General features: G+C 42.5%; 1 long non-coding RNA gene across 2 annotated transcripts; it reads right to left on the bottom strand.

The window, feature by feature from the left end:
- Positions 1-4093: 4093 nt before the first annotated feature.
- LOC121681203 lies at positions 4094-7065 on the bottom strand. Of its 2 annotated transcripts, none has more exons than XR_006022020.1 (4): positions 6931-7065; positions 6083-6195; positions 4889-4981; positions 4094-4783 (listed from the first exon to the last, which is right to left on the bottom strand). It is a non-coding gene; the product is annotated as an uncharacterized LOC121681203 (long non-coding RNA). The 2 variants fall into 2 exon arrangements; XR_006022019.1 differs by lacking the exon at positions 6931-7065 and adding an exon at positions 6726-6870.
- Positions 7066-14642: the final 7577 nt, after the last annotated feature.

Below are 14642 nucleotides of genomic sequence, written 5' to 3'. Positions count from 1 at the left end.
CCAGAGTGGCATGAGAAGACTACCTGGACGATAACTTGTGTTCCCTCTTCTTTTGTTCTCTAAGGCCCCCTGTTTCACACATAGCCTATACACACCATTCTCCCTAAGGCCCTCAATGTCTCTCTCACACACACACACAATTTGCTCGCCTTAAAACTCTCTCACACACACACACATACACACACCATTCTCTCTCCCTCTCTCTCTGTCACTCTCGTTCTCTAATTATGAGGTCACCTCCCCTAGGGACGTCCCTCCTTCCCTCATCTCGCATTCCTGTGGTCGGGTTCCTGGTGGGCTGATGAGACAGAGGCGCTGTGTGGAACGCACGCGTGGGGGAAGATGGATCAGGTACTGAAAGAGGAAATGAGCCCTGCCTGCTCTCCGCACCTCGTCCCTCATCTGACGGTCAGCCACAGGACTGTGTGAGCTATTATCACGTCAGGCTGTTTGGACAAAGTCGACCTGATTACTATTTCAAAGGTATAAGTCTGTGAAACGTGTCCAGGGACGGGGAGCGGAAACAGATGCCGTCTCTACGTTGATGACATTGTGGTTTAGCCTGAAACACTGGCTGAGGCCTGTTCAAAGACTGTCATTTGTGGCACAGTAATGACTTCGCTAGGTATGTTTCTGTGAGGTTGTGATTATTGTTGCATTAAAAATACATCCATGCAAGAGGGTAAGATATACATGAGTCATCCATTGTCCATGGACGACTGATTCTTCTTCCCCTGCTGGATGTTACCGCAGAGCCCACATTTCACTGATGCTTGGCTAGGAATCTGTTGTTTAAAACACTCCCAGGTCAAGTACAGAACCATGATATTTTCCAAGTAAACACTAGGAAGAAATGGGTGATAGGGTATCACTACCTTGTTTTCCCTCAGAACAGGGGCCTTGTTTCTGGGGCTGATTTTTATTGGGACTCGGTTTGGATTCCCTCCCTTGGTGGAATCCAAACCATTAAACCATTAAAAAGTGGAGCATATTATAATGTAAGGGAATAGGGTGAGTAACAAAAAAACAAATCATCGCTATCGTCAACATGTCAGCTCCATGGCGGCAAATCTGAGACATCGTTCCACCCCATGTACAGTTACAGCGCCAGACACACACACACACACACACACACAAATATACTATACCACAAATAGAAAATTCTTCCAACAAAAGCATATTAAGTCTAAGATCTCATTCTGGAGCCCGGGGCTTGTCCTCACAGCCAGGAAACTCTCACTGAGGCTTGGCCACACCACTGAAGGAGGGAGAAAGACCAAATCCAGCACAGAGCCAGCTCCAGTGAGGGTCTGCTCTTATAATAGTCAGGGCAACAGGGATGGGTGCGTCTGCTACGTGCAGACAAACAGTGATGAGAGACCACACAGTTAGACATCTAGTTCAGCCCTACGTACACAAGGCCTGCGTTGGAAACTCATCATGCACTAAATCATGCATCAAATATAGATCAAATAAACGTACATTAAAATGACACAAGAGAGTTACAAATCACTCAATATCTGTGAGTAATGACAATATATGGTGGCTACTCAGTATATTATAGTGCACTGTTTTTTATGAATGAATGTATGTTTCCAAACACAGGCCTGCAGTAACGTCCACTCACACCTCCTCTCTCCAGGATAGTACCTCACAACCACAGCCTCCTCTCCCCAGGCTAGTTTCCCACAGTCAAAGCCTCCTCTCCCCAGCCTTGTACAGTACCTCACAACCACAGATTCTGCTTTTCTGTGTGTGGCAAAAAGAACCGTCTGGCCCCACTGCACACATGACACACTTTTGGCTAGTGCCAGTTTCAGAATGTCTCAATGTTTTTTTGCGTTCATGTGACCGTGTTTGGGTGTCAAAAAACCCCTTTCATGACCTCTGGCTCGCTCCTGTGTTGGTGTGTCAGATTAGATGAGAGTGCTGTAAGACAATCCAGTTGCTGTATGTGTGTGCACCCATCATTCATGGTTAGGTCTCTGGAATCCCAGACTGAACCTGGACAGACTTCTCAAAACTCCAAAAAGCCATCATAAAAATTCAGATGAGTTTTGGGCCCTCAGGACCAAGTGTGTGATGGGGAGTGCACAGCAGAAACACATAGTGGTAAGAGGCTATAGTGGAGCCCATTAGGGTTGTTACACGGAGAGATGATTAAGATTGATGCAAACCAGGACATATTGTGGCCTCCAAGGTGTTGGTGATGCTGCGCGTTTTTTAGGCTAAAACATTTTATGTCACTTACTGCAAACATCACCTAACCAACCGCTAGCTGTCTGTGTCCCGAATACACTGTAAAAAACTCAATCTCTGTGGACAGCCCAGGCCCCAAAAACGGCAACAAAAGCAACCTGGGCAAACCAAGCCCACAAAAACTGTTCCAGCAAATCACAGACGCGAGTTTCAATTGCACGGGAGGGAGGGGGAGGAAGTAGCGAGCTAGCTCTTTGTTTTGTTTGAAAGTCAACAGAAGTGACGTTACCCAGCATCGCTTAGATGTGAAAGGCTACTTTCACAAACTCTTATTGTCAGCTGTCCTCTGATTTACCGATATCTAGGCGACATTTGTAATATTTATTTTGTATTTGGCCCGTTATGAAATGATGTGGAACAATTTAAACACAGTGTAAAACTTAAATCCCAAATTTGGAGACATCCATGTATGTTGAAATTTACTGCAAATTCAAAACGGGATTAGTCTGGAACGGCTAACTGTACAGGGGACTGTTTTACACCTTTCTGTTCGGTAAGGTCTGCTGTTTATTCTGATATATGGTTTGTCATATGTTAAACGAAGGGTTCGTGAAGTATTCCACCGAGATGAATGGGTAGGGAGATGGACGCAAAACCTTCAGTAGAATTTATGATTAAATTGAATGATATTTACTTTTCTCGCGAACCGTTCACCACAGCAATTAGCGGCTAACATCGTTTAAAAGCTGAGAAAAAGCTCGGTCATGTGATACTTGTGATGTCTGTGTGATGAGTAGGCTACTTCGCGAGTAGTTCAACTGAGAAGAATGGGTTAATTTGGACGCACTTTCTTTCTTGCGCTGTCACTTTCTCAACTGCGTAATTTGCGCTGTGAATGCTAAGATTATTGACAGGCCATAGGCTAAATATATATCGCTATTAGTAGGACGCAAAGCAGAATATTTAAAGAAGGGGGCACCAAGGCCACCGTGGCCTGTAAACCTCTGATTTTCAAAGGGGCGTCACGGCCAACGCAAGGGGCTACGACGGCCATGGCCGTCGTGGCCGCCGTGAAATACCTACCCTGGCTACATCCACACTATTCCGTTTTGGTTTCAATCCAATACACTTTTGTTACGTTTATTGCCTCTCATACTCTGCTCTGGTGTTTTCAAGCTCCTGAAATGGAACGATTTGTCGGCCCTGTATTAATTTATAAGCACTGGCTTCGTGCACAGCGAATCTGCAAACGTCTGAAAGCGATGACATAGAAACCCATGTTCCCTTCCTGATTGGACCTTGTTAGTCTGATGTGTCTTGACTCTTCATAACTCACTGCGACTTCCACTACCAGCCTGCCAGCGCTGAATGCAACAGAAAAACAAACTTCACAGGCATTGCTGTCTTTGGTAGCATCTGTAGTGCGGCTAAAGTGTAACTCTCGCCAAAATGCATGAATGAGTCAAACTTTCGTTTAAAAGCATAACTACGTCGGAAGCGCCACTTTTAAGATTGACCAAATTGTCGTTTACGGGTCAAATGGCCTTTTGAATGGGAGTGCCAGGTAGCCTGGCGGGCCATCCTATACACTGTAAAAAAAAATGTGCCTCTCCAACATAAAAATTTCTAGTGACCCGTTGCACCTAAAATTTTTAGTTAGCCCAACTTAAGTTGCGGAAACCAACTTTTTTTTGTTGTGCTGACTATCCCTGCATGTAGACTGAACTTAAAATAGAATGTTGTGTCAATTAAATATTCTCTGTTGACCGAACATAGCTTGTTGGGCCAACAAGCAGACTCAACTTGAAATAAAATGTTGTATTAATTAAATATTTCATGTTGGCCAAAATGTCTATTTTTCATTATTTCAAATAAATTACACACTATGTTCTGATAAAGTACATTTTATTTATTTATTTAAATCCATATGAACTCGTCTGTAAGGCTCAAGTGCAATATTACACAAGTATTCAACCAGTGTCCTAGAAACAAGATCTGAGAGTTCAAGAAAGCATGGCATGTCACTCAATAGATGTACTGGAAAAACAAATATCTGCTTTACAAAATGAAACAAAAGTAAAACATGACAGCTTTGCCTGTGAACATCTGATGTAAAATTGGTTCAAAATGATGTGACATGTTCCAGAACAGTTACAAAAATCAAACAAAAAAAGTCACTGCCATTTAACAGAAACATTTGCATGAAACCTTTGATACCTCAAAATACCTCAATGACTGGCAATTAACATGTACTGTAATGACCATTACACCTGTAATAACTCTTTCTTCAAGGACTGTATCCTTGCTGTGCACTTTTCCCCAGGTTTAAGAGAATCGTCTGGACTGCCTCGAATGTGTACCTTAAGTCCTTAGGGTACTCCATATTTAGAGCATAAAGCAGACCAAAGAGCATCATGAGGGCATTTGGGAAGTCTCCCAGATTGTCCATGACAACTTCCTCCTCCAGTACTACAGCCACATTGACCACTGTGGGATATGGTCCTGAGTTGGTAGAACTGTCAGTACTTCCAGGATCCCCATGTTCATGGCTTTTGTGTGTGGCCCCAGTGCTTCAGTCAGTATCCTGTGAAAGACAATAAATGGCACTTAGTGTCAGACTGAAAACATGTCTTAAGCAATCATTACTGCATCTCAAACAGTAATACCATAAAGTTTTCAAATGAATTACCTTAATAGTCTTTGAAATTGCAGATGGCTCTCTTAAGTACAGGGGAAGACCATGAAGAACAGCAGACCGTCTATAAGTAGTTAGATCTGTGGTCTGCAAAAAAAAGGTAATCAAAAAGACATTATTAAGTCACCTAATTCACAGAGGTTACACACATCTACTCTACCATGCAACAGTTTAGGATCACTTACTCCTTTCACCATTGGGCTTCATTACAACCAACTTCATGAAATAGCTACCTGAAATGCATTAAGATTACAATCTGTGACGGATTATCAGCTAACAAGTGATAAATACGCAGATCCCTTAAGACTGTTAGAATAACATTCCCAGAGTTAAGTTAGATACTGAGAGTGGTTTTCTAACAGTCCTATAATAGTTCTCAAACAATGCTGTGCACTTGTTGGCTGTTTTTTGTTCAGTCATATTGACCAAAAGCATGTCAGGTGACTTTCATGAGGCTGGTCAAGATGAACCAATGGTGAAATTAGTCAGTTTTGCACAGTAGTGTATGGAGGTGCTGGTCAAATGGAGCTATATGATAGGAGAAAAACAGCTTAATACTACACCAGAATCTTTCTGTGTAATGCATACATGATGTTGATCACAAGGTCTTGATCAGGGAAGTTGACTGCTTTGACCTGTTTTGTCACCCATACCATCTCGTTCAAACAATAAAATGGCTATAACTTATAAGTATGAAGTATGTGAGGGATTTTTACATGTATTGTAGATCATCAACATCAGGTATACATGGAACCTTTTTTGACACATTCTGATTATATAATGAAATTTTATTGCTCACATAATGAGCAATGGATAAATGTCACAAGACAAAGGTATCAACTCAATTGACAGAGACATTGCAATTAAAATGTGTTGAGTTGAGTGAGATGAGTTTTACAGTAAAGTTTTTGTGGAGCAGTAAGCTGCTCTGAAAGTTGTGTTGTTGCTGCTAAAATCACAGTTGGAGAATGGATGCTCATGGTTTTGCAAATGCCTTTCTAAATGATTCAGAAATTGAGTAAGTGAGCAAATATCTGAGAATTCACATAATTCACACTGAGAACTGGCATGGTCAGTGCATGCGCCTGTCTATTTTAGGATGTGCTCTCCATAAATGTTTTTTTTTAGGCCCCTGTTTTTGTAAAAATACAAATACAGTCTGGATGAATGCAGGGGGAAAAACATTACCTGCTTGCCAATGATGAAGCCTGTAGTGCTTACAGTAAGCAGGATGTCTTGCTGCAGATGTGTAAATTTACAATAGCGGCACTGCATTTAGTTTTAAGCCTGAAACAAAATACCTGAAATACAAACAAGACAAATGCATCAATAACTCATAATTCTATAAACAGGACAACCATACTAAACTATGCTTAAGTATTTTAGGGTATTCTTAAACATAACAATGGGGCATTAGCCATCATGCCTCTTCTAGGTTACGTATAGCTGGGTACCAGGCTAAAAGGGCGTTTGGTGAGGCAAATTGATTAGAGCTACGTCCAAATATGTTAAACAGCTTACAACTCTGGTAGCAGCTATTCGTTTTCGTGTTAGCACAACTGGTTATTTTTTTAATCAGACTGAAATGTTATTTCACTCTTGCATAAAGATGCTTTGTGCAGAGTACTAGCTGCTAACACGAGGGCACAAGTGCTTTGAATGCCAGCTAACCGTTAGAACTAGCCGACACTCTGTGATCGCAAAAGCGCTAGTTGCCAAGACTAGCTGGCTGCAGCAAAGTCAATAATCATGCATATCATAAGCCAGAATGCAAATGGAATTTGAAAAACTACTAAACGGTAACATGTCATGCAATATAGCGATACTTAACTGTTAGGGTCAACGTTAAAACCACATGCCAGTTGGAAAGGAATGCTAACTTTTCTGAGTTAAAAATGTGATTTGCCAGCACTGCTATCGCTGTAGTAACTGACAATATAGCTATTTCAAACTTTGTTGATAGACAATAGATATTAACCTAAATTTTCTGATTACCTCACAGCACAAAGATAGAGAGCTAACTTTGAAGCACTCACCACAAACAACGTCGTGACGGTCGTGACTCTTGGTGGGAAATTCCAGAGTAGTAGAACTCATTTGCGCATGCTCGGATGATTGTCGCTGGTCCCCCTTGCTCGGCCAACATAATATTGTTTGTGCAACGTTAAAAGTTCCGTGAACACAATTATACATTTTCTCCTGATGAACATTTTGTAGTAAAGTAATGAAAATAATGCAATCATTGACCAAACATATTTTTCTTTGTTTACACAACCATTATGTTGAGCCAACATGTATTTCCTCATTTGTACAACTTTTTGCATCGATCATTTTTTACAGTGTATCATTGAAATGTATAGTCTGGAATCGACCCATTCACCTCGCTTAATCCAAGGGGCGGGCAGAGAATTGTATTTCAAACTGCCTAGGCATGCAATAGGCCAGCGCTACGACCATATCCGTATCCGGTCGGCAAAACGGTAAATACATCCTTCTTCGAAAGGAATGACTTAAGTGCATTGTGTTGCTCAACTTTCAAAGAAAACTCCTCCAAAGTTAACACCAACGCCGATTCAAACCGCTCTTCGTTCGCCATAGCCACCTTCCTTGTTGTTCATCGTCGCAGGACTGTCGTCATCCTGTTAAGCCCGTCTTAAGACTCTCTAACAAAATAGAGCACTGTGATTGGATGACGTCCACGGCGTCAGCCAATAGAAATCCCTATGGTTTGCTACTAGACGTACAGGCTGAGCAAATTAATTTGCCGCCGCTAGGGTGCGTCTAGATTTCTAGGCTAAGTGCCAGGGGCACTGCTATTTTTACGCATGATCGCATCAAGATTGCTATTTTTAAAACATTAAGAAGGCTCGACACAAAATGAAACTTTGATCAAAGTATCACCAGAGTCTCTACACATGAACTTGAGCATTGAGAACATTGTTTGTGTACACAGAGTTTACTAAAAAGAAGTTTTTTGAACAACTCACTTGGAGACCGAAAAACAAGCTTTGCCTTGTTGTCTGTAGTGCGGTTAAATGCAGCATTTTACAATCCACACACACACACACACTGTCTAGGTGTCCAGTGCAGACAAGATTGCGTAATATGCAAATGTGCATGGACGGAGAATGTATTAAAACAACTGAGTAGTGTGGATGTAGCTTTAAGCAACACTCCCATTTTATCCTTTCTCTCTCTCTCTCTCTCTCTCTCTCTCTCTCTCTCTCTCTCTCACACACACACGCTGTGTATTACAGGGTCAATGTGAAAACCATAACTCCTCAAAGCCTCGTTAGAGGTACAATGATCTCAGTTGGACTGGCAACAGTGTGTGTGTGTGTCTTTGTGTGTGTACGTGCGGGTGTGTTTGTGTACGTGTATGTGTGTGTGTGTACATGTATGTGTGTGTGTGTGTGATGTATTTAACTGTGTGCTAAAACATGTCTGCTGTGTCTGTGGTCGGCTGTGGAATTCTGGCTCATGGCGTTACTGGGGCGGTGTGTTTCATTGAGTTTTTTCTCGAGACCTCCACTCAAACACTCATCGCTCATCTGAGCTCTGCCTCAGTCTCAGCCTGTGAATCAGGGCTGGATGGATCCCCCTGGAGCTGGGCGAGGAATCCCACTCTCTCAAAGCCCTCCATCCTGTGCCCGGAATACACTTCCCAAACCACAACCCCATCTCCTGTCAGATTGGAATTCTAATGCACTGGTGTGTGTGTGTGTGTGTGTGTGTATCTGTGGTGTGTGTGTGTGTTTGTTTGTGTGTGTGTGTGTGTGTGTGTGTGTGTGTGTGTGTGTGTGTGTGTCAGTCTAGTCTGTGTGTGTGTGTGTGTGTGTGTGTGTGTGTGTGTTCACATGTGTGTGTTCAGTGTATGTGTACGCATGCAGGTCTGTCAGTCAGAATGCCTTCCCCCACTATTTATCAGCCATAGTCTAAATTCCTGCTGTTTCCCCTGGAGGGAACTTTTGCTCTTTTCCCTGTTGTCTTTCCCACTCTGTCACACTGTCTGTCTTACACCACTTCATCCACCATGCATTTATTATTTTTCTCCCACTCTTCCTCCTCTCTCTCTCTCTCTCTCTCTCTCTCTCTCTCTCTCTCTCTCTCTCTCAGTATTCCAATTTCGCTGATCTGCACAGAAACTTCAAAGAGTGCGCTGGGTTTGAGGGCTGTTCTAAATAGGCCATGTTTGCTGTGTGAAGAGTACAGTAACACCAGCGAGCGCAATGACGCAATATATCCTTCTATAAATAACTGTCTGTGCCAAATGGCTTAAATCTTTCATGTATAACTGGTTCTCATAAAGTAATCTCCTTACTTTTCTGTTTTTAAATTAACATAGAGCTCAGGTGTTTAAGTTTTCATAGATACTGTCATTGATGGGTTGTTGCATGCCAGCTAGCGCAGGTCCATGGATTCTCTGCACACTAATCAGTGTAAAGAAAACCAGCAGGTGGCAGTAGAGACCAATGTTAGACAGAGCACTGCAGGTTCTACATGCAAATGAGACTTTATCCACTCTCCAATACAGTATGGGGATCTTAATTCATGGAGACCTTATCAAAAAGGATAAACACTTGGAGACAAAAACAAAGTCATATACCTTAAAGATGAGACAGAGCTGCCTCTTTAAGTATCATATTCTTTGGGAAGATTCCCCTTCCCCTTGTGGGATTCCTCTTCCCCTTTCCTTTTAGATATTTTAACGAGTAATGATTTCCCATCCAAAGTTGGGTTTGCTAGAACAACATATGCCGTCAGTTATGAGTCATCCTAAGTGTCTCTGCTTGTGCCAATAAAAAAGTGTGCAATGCGCACTTAAGTGACAGTGCAATGTTTTAACGTTTTCAAACAGTGCTGGGAACGATTAAAAAACGGTAAGGGGAAATGACACCCAAATTACAGTATAAACATCATGACCACAAGATTGTATCAGACCATAAAAACAAACAACATTGAAGGGAAGACCAGGCTAGGTCTGTGAAGTAATTTGCTAAATTGAAAAATGTTTGATCATTCAATGTCGGCTCTTCCTATCATTGTGAAGCAGAATTCACCAAGCGATTGTTATTCCACTATTAGGGAACGTAGGCTGGGCTTAGACCGTTGTGAGACAGGTTAGTTTTAACCTACTGTGTTGTTGTTGTTGAGGTGGGTGGATGAATATGGGGTGGGTGGATGAATATGGATGAATATGGGGTGGGTGTATGAATATGGGGCGGGTGGATGAATATGGGGTGGGTGGATGAATATGGGATGGGTGGACGAGTAGATGCATCAGCCTTTTGTGCTCCACCACAAAGGAGTCGGCGCACGGCCTCATGCTGTTACTCACCTACATCAACCCTCCTAACTCACTGATACACACACACACACACAAACATACCCCCCCCCCCTCTTTTACACACAAATAGACCTTCTGTCTTCCCGCATCACCACAGTATGATGCCACGAGGCACTATTCCAGTAAATGGCAGCATTATTCCAGTAAATGGCACATTCAACTTTAATGCCATTGTGCCATGAAATGGTCTCATGGCTACTTCCTATTTTTTTCAGTATGTGAGAAACCGAAAATGACACGGCTGGTGCCATTTCATGAGACAAAATGAGTGATAACACTTCATAGTTATTTTGTGCATTACTCATACTTGTTAATTAATTGGGTTAATGGATGGTTTAATGTATTTAAAGAATATTCGGTTACACTTTACTTGAACACTTCACTTGATCTACATAAGAGTGTCATGACACTGTCATGAATGTGTCATAAACACTATAAACATGTCATAAACGTTTGACATAACGCTTCAGTCACTGGCTTCTGTCAAGTGTCATTTGGTTTTTGCCATGACAAGTTAGGGTTAGAGTTAGTGTACGGGTTACGACAGTGTCATGTCACTCTTATATAGATACCTTCAAGTAAAGTGTTACCGAATATTCTAATAAATAATACAATTGTTTTCAACACTTATACAGGAAGTGTTTGTAAATGCTTCTAACGGGTGTGTGTGTGTGTGTGTGTGTGTGTGTGTGTGTGTGTGTGTGTGTGTGTGTGTGTGTAGCATTTGCACTTGAAAGAGAAAGAGAGAGCGGAAAGGAGAGGCAAAGACAGACAGGCCGGCCGAGATAGGGATGATGAAAGACTGGGAGGGTTTTGTTTCTGTCCCCCATGAAAATGTGCGCTTTTCTGATTGCTCTTACATAACCACAATAAACTGTTGGTGGGAAATTTTTGTGAAGACATGTGCCTTGCCATACATATCTAGCTGTTGCATTGTTTTCAGTTGTTTATTCTGTGAATCATCCTTTTTGTAGTCAGAATGACCGTAAGACCATACAGAGATAATCAAAGCTGATCAATGCTGCCTGACTGAATCTATTGAAAGCGTGCCACTGCTGTCTTTCTGCTCAGTGATTGGCTGCAAGAGGAATAGGTGGGACACGTAGTCCTCAGGGAGCAGAATCAGGCAGCTGGTCACCCTGGTCACCATGGTGACATTAAAAAGGTGACGAATGTCCTGATTAAGCACTGGGCTGGTGTGTGTGTGTGTGTGTGTGTGTGTGTGTGTGTGTGTGTGTGTGTGTGTGTGTGTACATGAGTGTGTGTGTGTGTGTGTGTGTGCGTGTGTGTGTGTGTGTGTGTGCGCGTGTGCGTGCGTGTGTGTGTATGTGTGCTCTTACATCAATAAGTGTTTGCCTGTGGGTCCAATCCTCGTATAAGTGTGTTTTAATCATGCTTGGCAGTATGTCCATCTGGGGTCCTGCCTTTGTCATTATGAGACACGTGGCCATCTGGGACTGCTCTCCAGGGCTCAATGCTCAATTCTATCAAACACTCAACACTGAGTCATTGGTATATCACAATGAATGAATTCTTAGAGTTATGGTTTTTATATTGATATTTGATATTGTTATTATTATTGTCATTATTACTATTTTGTTTAATGTAGGCTTACCAACTTTTCTGACTGTTTACTGTTCATTTTAACTATTGTAATATTATAAAAGTCGCTTTGGACAAAAGCATCTGCTAAATTCAATAATCATAATCATAACCAATAACCATAATTGTAATATCATTGGTGAAAATGGATGGATGTCTTATTGTTCTTGTTATGCCCATGTTTCAAAAGTGCACCGAGGAGACGATGGTTTTGTTTTGGTGTAACATATAGCGTCACAAGGCTAAACCACACCAGACAGACGTTTCAGCATGACCGCCGCAAAAGCTGCAAATCAAACAAACCATCTGAAAGACACTTCCCTTACAGTAAAAGCACCTGCCAAATCCAGAAATGAAAGAGACTTAAAGTACGTGTATTAAGGTGCACAGGAGGAAAGCTAGATTGTGAAGTAGCCTATACAACAAAAACAACAAAGATGGTACATCATAGACATCAAAGCTTTTTTAGATTTTATTGAAGATATTAATCAGAATCAAGAAAGTATCCACAGTAAGTATACATGAATAGTATGAAAATGGACAAGGATGAGAGGTCATGAGTGACAGAACTAAATTTGAAATTCGAAATTCCTACTTTCCTCGAAAACATGCAAACAAGCACACACACTCATACGTGCACACACACATGTGGATTTCTGGTAGCTAGATCACAGGAAGGAGTCAATCGTCTGTCTTTGAAAGATAAAGGGGCTTATCAGAAGGCAGTGGTATTCTAGTTAACACTCAGCCTTGACAAAAATGGATATCCGTACGTATCAGTGTATGCTGCCCCTGTTCTAGAATGGTCTCTGGGTTTCCCCCACAGCTCCGAAGGATCTTGGCTATAGTCTGAGCAAAGAACAGCATGAGCCTGAAGGTGGTTGCAACAGAGCAGAACTGCTGATTCCCCCGTCTGGCAACTAGACACCACCCGCACCAGACCAGGTATCGGAGCCTCCCTGAGCATAGTCATCAGACCCACGCGGGTAGACATTAGGGGGAGGGTTCCTCGGTGGGCTAGATATTGAACTGCACCCTTGGAAAGCGACAGCAATCGAAAAAGCCAACGGCACATTGGGAAACATGGTTGAAAAAATGCCATAGTCATAAAATGGTGTGTGCCCTGAGTGAGGGGGCTTACTGACACGGCCTCTGTTGTAAAATCTCACATTGTGTTTTAGAGTTGTGGCCCCTCGCTGCAGTAAAACCCCAAAGACTGGGCCACCACAGTGAAAGTGAAGGCTGTGAGCTTTCAGAGAGAACTCAGCCCCAATGGGAATGCTGTAAAAATGGACATGCCTTTCACTTTCCCTCCTCTCTCTCTCTCTCTCTCTCTCTCTCTCTCTCTCTGTCTCTCTCTCTTTCTCTCTCTATCCTGTCTTGAAGGACAGACCTAAGAGGGAAGCAAACAATATACTTACACTGACACACTATCTAAAGCAAATTTATTTTTGTAGACCATACAAGGAATATGTTTGCTCTCACAGCTGGTTCTCAGAGGCAGGGCCCGGGCTGGTATCAAAGCTTTCTGTAATGCTACTCTGTCTCTCAAAGAATATACAAAAAAAAAACGATAGGAAGTGCTCTTTCCTGCTCATAGGACTTGCGGTTTCTCACATTCAACATGAGACACTTTAACTTTGAGGTCAAGAGAGCGGCTTCAGAAGTCAACTCAACTGAGTTTGAATTTTTAACATGGGAAAAAGAAACTCATGAAATAACATGGTGCGCGAACACTGTTTTCGAAAGCTGACATAATTACAGGATGTCTGAATCAACGCGCATATAAAGCCACACCTCATTGTGTACACACTGGCACACAGACATGCACACACACACACACACACACAAACAATGAATCATCTATTCTTACCTGTTTATATTTGTGGAGGCAACGGTGGCTGCTAAATTTGTGCAATGCCATCTGAATTGAAATAGCCTGTGATGAATAGGGAGAACTCAAAATATTACGACCAGAAAAATACATGAAACATAAACATGTGATATTTTTTACCCCTTGTTCTTCTTTTTTTGGTGCCCATTTTCTTTTCTTTTCCTTTTTTTAAACCTTTTGATGGCACTGAGGTGACATGCACTTGTGGTTGTCATTAACTGAAAGATAAGTCCCTCTTGTCCAAGGGCCTGGTGGTCTCATGGAAACCCCCAACACCCCAGGTGGCCAACAGCTCAGAACTCTTCATTCCAGGCTCTCCCACCTGTCACGTGTGCCTACAGGACAGACATTCTCTTGTAGAATCTGGCAAGAAGAATGGCCTCTGACCCATATTCTTGGAGCTCTCTCTTTGACCATGGAAGATTTTTCCAAGGTACGTCAGACAACAGACCTTGCAATAGACTTCTGTTATCTTTAAATGGCGATAAGATTACACTGTCTGAGCTGCCCTTCATAAACTTCCCCTCTCTCTCTTTTTCTCTCTCTCTCTCTCTGTGTGTGTGTGCCTTTGTCTCTCTCTCTAACGGTCTCACCTGCCACAAACTCTCTCCCTCTCCATGCGTACATCGTTTCAGACATAATAGGTGACTCACTACTCATTTGTGTTGCCTAACATTCTGTCCTGCATGGCTGACTGGTTGGCAGGCAGGCAGGCATTGTCACAACACGCATGGTGGGGGAGGACAGCGACTCATTAACACCCCTCCCCCACCACCACCACCAGTGGACCTTACTATCCAAGCCCCTAACCCCGCACTGGAGTCGCTGTAAGCCATGCTGACAGGCAGCTGAAGTGTCAAACACTCCTCATCACGGGCCAGACTTCTTTATCACAGGTGTCTGCC

Source organism: Alosa sapidissima, chromosome 14, assembly GCF_018492685.1.
Source record: "Alosa sapidissima isolate fAloSap1 chromosome 14, fAloSap1.pri, whole genome shotgun sequence".
NCBI classification, from domain to species: domain Eukaryota; kingdom Metazoa; phylum Chordata; class Actinopteri; order Clupeiformes; family Clupeidae; genus Alosa; species Alosa sapidissima.
Note: the sequence above shows the minus strand (reverse complement) of the source record. Positions and strands in the feature narration are given on the sequence as shown.